The following is a 7,159-nucleotide window of genomic DNA, read 5'->3' as shown; positions in this document are numbered from 1 at the left end:
AAAATGTCACTAAAGCATGAGTTAGACCAGCATCAAATAAAGAGCTACGTTGATCACTAGCCGTGAGTGCCAAACAGCGACGAAATGTTTCTACTCTTTTTCAGGGTTGTCAACTTCTACAGCGTTAAATTTGGTATCACTGAGATCGCAATAAAATTCCCTACACGGACATATGCATATAAATGTAGAATCAATGTCGCAGCCCACCCGCAAGAGTGTGGGAAGTGGCCGAAGTGTTACCCGTGACGGCACATCGGCGAAACCCCTATTGAAAAGTGTATATTCTTTTCACTGTTTTGACATTAATTTTTAATGTACGTATTTCATTTTTGTACCAATGTGTTCGCAATAGAATGTTCTAGAAGAACATAAGTATAAAATGTCACACAAGGATGTGTTAGACCGGCACCAAATAAAAAACTACGTTGATTACTCTTGTCGTGTCAACAATACAATTGTCTTACCTCCATGGTGCAATGCTATGCTGTTTTCTCAAATAGGCTATGCGGCTATTAGAGAAAACGGAAATTTCATGGCAAACATTTTCAAACTATCCCAAAGTCGATCGCATAACAAATAGAGATTATAGAAATATTTTTTCTTGTGACTCGTGAGCGAGTCTGCTGTGCGACCTCAACACAAAAAGTGGTAACGCTCTCGAGCACCGTGATAACGCTAAAGTGTTAAGAAAATGTGTAAAGTATGGGAAGAATTGCAAAGTTGTGTTGAAAAAACTTGCCCAGATAAAGCTGTAGCAGGCTGTTGCACTGACCCTTCTAAATGACAATGTGATGTCTTACTACAGACAAGTGTTAAAATATAGGGAAAAACAAGTGTCTTTAGATAGATTCTTAGTAAGACAAGCAAGTCTTAGTGGTATGCAGGCAAAACGTGCCAGTGTGTGCACACCAGTGAAGTCCTCACTGCCTGATGTTATAATGGAAGGGGACTCCCCTTCCAAACAATAACACCTCTTCTCCTCCCTCCTCCTCACCATCTTCCATACGGCAACAGCAGTCATCAGCAAGGTAAGTAATAACTTGAACATAGTTTTGTAGGTTTATTTAGATGAATTAGGTATAAAATTTAGTTTGAAGTGAGGATTTTGGGTAGTCAGGAACGGATTAATTAATTTCCCATTATTTCTTATGGGGAAATTAGCTTCGGATTATGAGTTTTTGGAATACGGGCTGTCTCCAGGAATGGATTAAACTTTTAAACCAAGGTACCACTGTATCTACATTTGTGTTCACCATAGCGAATCACTAATCTTGTATGGTGACTGCAGACAGTAAAATGTTGCCACACACAACTGATGCTCCCTCCCCTCCATCCCTCCCTCCCTCCCTCACTGGTTCAAGGCAAGACGCACTAACATTCCTTCTTCAAGTATATACTGTTTGTGGTGTTATTACACTATATACACACACATTATATATGTCTCTACATTTTTGTTCATTATAACTGATCAACTAAGCTGGTATAGTGCCTAAAGAGCATAGTGTCCTCCCTTACACAGCATGACAAGTCATGCAGATGATGCCACCTCCCTCACCAAAATGGCTTCTCCCAACATTCCTTTTGCTGTTATTATACTATATATACATGTTATATATAAATACAGTGTCCATTCGATTTAAAGACCTATATGGGGCTGTACCCAGATGTTAAATGCAGGGCTCTGGTATTTCCGAAGTTGTTGAAGTGTCGGTAATATTTCAAGTAACATTCTGGTAAGATATATTTTATGTAACTAAAGTGAAATACAGTTCATTGTGTAATTGCGTTCCAAGTTAGTTCCTGTGTTAGTGCCCATTCTATCACAAGTTACAATTAATAATTCCTTCATATGACAAGTTGGATCACACAAGTGGACCACACAACAAGTGAACCATAGTAACCAAATACCTCCCTCCCTCACACCCCACTCTTCCCTCACCCCCCCCCCCCACTCTTCCCTCACCCCCCCCACTCTTCCCTCACCCCCCCACTCTTCCCTCACCCCCCCCACTCTTCCCTCACCCCCCCACTCTTCCCTCACCCCCCCCACTTCCCTCACCCCCCCCTTACTCTTCCCTCACCCCCCCCCACTCTTCCCTCACCCCCCACTCTTCCCTCACCCCCCCCCCACTCTTCCCTCACCCCCCCCACTCTTCCCTCACCCCCCCCCACTCTTCCCTCACCCTCCCCCACTCTTCCCTCACCCCCCCCACTCTTCCCTCACCCCCCCCACTCTTCCCTCACCCTCCCCCTCTTCCCTCACCCCCCCACTCTTCCCTCACCCCCCCACTCTTCCCTCACCCCCCCACTCTTCCCTCACCCCCCTCCCCACTCTTCCCTCACCCCCCTCCCCACTCTTTCCTCACCCCCCTCCCCACTCTTTCCTCACCCCCCTCCCCACTCTTTCCTCACCCCCCTCCCCACTCTTTCCTCACCCCCCTCCCCACTCTTCCCTCACCCCCCTCCCCACTCTTCCCTCACCCCCCCCCACTCTTCCCTCACCCCCCCCACTCTTCCCTCACCCCCCCACTCTTCCTTCACCCCCCCACTCTTCCCTCACCCCCCCCCCACTCTTCCCTCACCCCCCCCCACTCTTCCCTCACCCCCCCCACTCTTCCCTCACCCCCCCCCACTTTTCCCTCACCCCCACTCTTCCCTCACACCCCCCCTCCACTCTTCCCTCACACCCCCCCTCCACTCTTCCCTCACCCAACCCCACTCTTCCCTCGCCCAACCCCACTCTTCCCTCGCCCCACCCCACTCTTCCCTCGCCCCACCCCACTCTTCCCTCGCCCCACCCCACTCTTCCCTCGCCCCACCCCACTCTTCCCTCGCCCCACCCCACTCTTCCCTCGCCCCACCCCACTCTTCCCTCGCCCCACCCCACTCTTCCCTCGCCCCACCCCACTCTTCCCTCACCCCCCCACTCTTCCCTCACCCCCCCCACTCTTCCCTCACCCCCCCCCACTCTTCCCTCACCCCCCCCCACTCTTCCCTCACCCCCCCCCACTCTTCCCTCACCCCCCCCCACTCTTCCCTCACCCCCCCACTTTTCCCTCACCCCCACTCTTCCCTCACACCCCCCCCACTCTTCCCTCATCCCCCCCTCCACTCTTCCCTCACCCCACCCCACTCTTCCCTCACCCCACCCCACTCTTCCCTCACCCCACCCCACTCTTCCCTCACCCCACCCCACTCTTCCCTCGCCCCACCCCACTCTTCCCTCGCCCCACCCCACTCTTCCCTCGCCCCACCCCACTCTTCCCTCGCCCCACCCCACTCTTCCCTCGCCCCCCCCCCACTCTTCCCTCACTGCCACCACCACCACCACCCACCATCCCTCCCTCACTGCCTCTCTGCCTTCCTCATAACATGAGAACAGCAGGCTTTGGAGGAGGTAGCTACTAACAGGGTCAAGGGAGTTACTAATGGGGTCGAGGCTAGATGTAGAGGCGTACATGTCTGTCAGCCTCTGCTCACAAATGCCAACTGTGCATAATTCCTAAAACTATATATGTTTAATTAATAAACAGGAAACAATAAAACATGTTAATGATTAATAATGTATAGTAATACACAAAAATTAACATATTTTGGCATAAATATTTTACTGCTAAGATTAAAACTTTTAATACAGTATGAGTGAGAGGTTTAGCAATCATCGCCTGGTCAGCAATCCTTCCCTCCGCCTCCCTCACCACCACCAACACCCTCACTACCACCAACACACTCCCTCCCTCACCACCACCACCAACGCTCTCCCTCCCTCACCACCAACACTCTCCCTCCCTCACTGCTTTTATCCCTTCCTGCCTCTTCCCCTCAATGCCTCCTTCCATCAATCACTACCTCCCATCCCTCCCTCAATACCTTCAAGGTTGGTGGCCCGTTGCCATGTGAGGGCCCGCCGATACCGAAACAAACCCAATATCGACCGCCAGACCGGTATATGAGGTTCCAGATACCGGATCTCACAAACCGGTCAATGGAACTGGCAGATTGGTAAATAAGAGACTGTTAAATAGAGTCGATACTGTATCTACATATGTGTTTACCATAACAAACCACTAAGTTGGTAAGCTGAGTCAAAACGCAGCAAGGAGTGGCCGGCACACCAGCCAGCCACTGGCTGCCACTCACTCCTTCACCAAAATTCTCCTCCCACTATACTGTTTTTGCTTTTATTCACTATGTACAGACGTTATATATAAGTATCTGCATGTTTTGTTCACCATAGTAAACCACTATGCTGATATAGTAAGTGCAGACAGCAACAGGTGGCCACACAGATTCGGCAGTCGATGCTTCAGACCTCCCACCCGCAACTTTACTCATCTCACAGCACAGCACAAATTATCACACCAATCCTGCTATTGTCAGAATCCTGGTAATTTTTATCACAGTCAGGGGATCATCTGTAATACTATCATTGCTAAATAATACCAGTTACATATATTTTTGACATTTTTAGGTGAAGCTGTGGTCACAAGCTGAACAGCAGTGTTGTGAGCTCATGCTGCTTGTGCCAGCCCTGGTGGCTCACTCAGCCCCCACACCCGGGAATGTTGCCGACAATTTTTTTTTAAATGGCGTCTGTTTACAAGAGCCCTACAGAAGGTGATGGGAACCCCTTGTATCTGTGGGCCGTTTAAATAGTACTCCATATTTTTTATGGAGTTATATTATTTTTATTCAAACTTCAGTTTAAATAGCGGGTAGTACTCCAAAACGTCATATTGTGCAGCCATGCGTCAATTACTCAACATGTCATATAAAGTGTTGTGCAATTTAAGGGTTAACCACCGCACTGTGCAGAGTGCCTTGAGGCATTAGATTGGGGGTACGCAGAGCACCAGATTGGGGGTTAGATCGGGGGTGCGCAGAGTGGCGCTCTTAGGTATAGGGAGCGATTCAAAACTTCTGCGGGTATACGAGGCTCACATCCTGTGTCTCAGGACTCCTTTAAACAGACCCCATTTTTAAAGAAAATCGTTGGCAACATTCTTAAGTGTGAGAGCCTCAGTACTGAGTTAGGCAACCAAGGTTGGCACACAGTTTGCCACCAGACTAGTACCCGAGCTGAGAGGTATGAGCTACGAGGAGAGGCTACGGGAATTAAACCTCACTTCGCTGGAAGACTACAAGAGTTAGGGAGGACATGATCACCACATTCAAGATTCTCAAGGGAATTGATAATGTAGATAAAGACAGGCTATTTAACACACGGGGCACACACACTAGGGGACACAGGTGGAAACTGAGTGCCCAAATAAGCCACAGAGATATTAGAAAGAACATTTTTAGTGTCAGAATGGTTGACAAATGGAATGCATTAGGAAGTGAGGTGGTGGAAGCTGACTCCATACACAGTTTCAAGTGTAGATATGATAAAGCCCAATAGGCTCAGGAACCTGTACACCTGTTGATTGACGGTTGAGAGGCGGGACCATAGAGCCAGAGCTCGACCCCCGCAAGCACAATTAGGTGAGTACAGCATGAGCTAACAGCATCGCTGTTCAGCTTGTGACGACAGCATCGCCTAAAATTGTCAAAATATATATATGTAACTGGTATTATTTAGCCATGATAGTATTAGAGAGGAGTCTGACTGTGATAAAGACTGTGTACAATTTCCAGATATCAGTGAACACAATGCTGTTGTGGGATAGGTTGGACATGTATATGAGTGGGAGGTTATAAATAGGAGCTGCCTCATATGGGCCAATAGGCCTTCTGCAGTTACCGTTATTCTTTTGTTCTCATGTTCTGTTCAAGATGTTCACAGCACTATGCAGGTAGCCACAGCACCCTACCATTGTTTGGTCCATCTTAGAATGTTGAAATGAATTCTCATGTTCCTTTACAGAATAAACTTGTGGAATATGATTAATTTACAGGATTTAGTGACCAGGATTCTGATAATAGCAGGATTGTGGTGATAATTAGCCCTGTTTGCAGTATGGTGGGAGGAGTAATCTTGGTGAGGGAGGGAGGGAGGTAGCGTCGTCTACTGATTCTGCGTGGCAACCTGTTGTTGTCTGGACTCAGCATACCAGCTTAGTGGTTCGCTATGTTGAAAACAAATGTAGATTCTTACACTGTATATGATGTGTGTATATAGTGTAATAACAGCAAAAGGAGTATGTTGGGAGAAGGAATGTTGCCGAGAGAGGTGTTGGTGAAAGAGGGAGTGAGGTGGCGTCTGCTAGTGACCCTGAGAGCTTTATCGCTCAGCGCCCATAATTTGCTCAACTTCTCAGCTCCATCATGGCTATAGTATGTCACATACAATATTTAATTTTATTTTGCCGTGATCAGAGGCTACAATTTAACAATATAAGAAGAGAAAATAATTTTTTGCGCAGAATTTACTTTCGGCTCACCACAGAATTGTCCTTTATTATGGTCCTACAGCATGGTGGTTAAGTCTAGCCAGCCTACTATCTGTCCGCACGCCCATGACGTTAGGAAGTTTGCTGCTTTGGCTGCCGTGTTTGCCATTTCTTGGGTCAATATTCGGGCGCAGTGCTTTTGGAGGTCGAAAAGTTCTCAGTGATCCCTGGAGGCTCCCAGTCACCCTCCCTCCCTCCCTCCTGCCGATGTTTTTTTTCGCATTGTTTGGATGCTTAGCTTCCGAACTGGATTGCTAGGTAGCCGGCACAAGGGGTCCGGGGCTCCCCCATCACCCTCTCGGGGAAGGGGATGGCTGTGCTTACGAGTGGTGCGACGGCAAAGTGTGATGTTTGCTTGTTTCCCTTGTTAACTTGGGACTGGTTGGGTGTTTTGCCTCTCCGGTTTTTGGTTGCAGTTTTCTTACCATGTGGGGTCTGTTTTGTTATGCCTACTTCTCTGGGTGCCTAACTCTATTGGATGGCAGATAAGGAAAACCCCCAACCATGGGGTGTTTTCCAGGGCCATTCCTCCCTGTACCTCTCTGAGGGGGCCAGGTTCTGGTTTGTGGTCCCCGGTAGGCTGAACTCCATTGACTAATGCCCTGATCGAGCTCAAGTCATTTCCAGTGCTGTGCCTTGTGGTGGTGTGTGAACCAGGAGTAATTTCACAGGTACTCGGGGCTGCATATGCCTAGGGTTCCTTTCCCTAGGTGCCCAGTAGGTATTGCCCTTGTGGCTTGGGGTTATCTTCCACAAGTCGCTTGGGG

The sequence above is a fragment of the Procambarus clarkii genome, chromosome 12, assembly GCF_040958095.1.
Source record: "Procambarus clarkii isolate CNS0578487 chromosome 12, FALCON_Pclarkii_2.0, whole genome shotgun sequence".
Lineage (NCBI taxonomy): Eukaryota > Metazoa > Arthropoda > Malacostraca > Decapoda > Cambaridae > Procambarus > Procambarus clarkii.
This window is presented reverse-complemented; position numbering follows the sequence as displayed.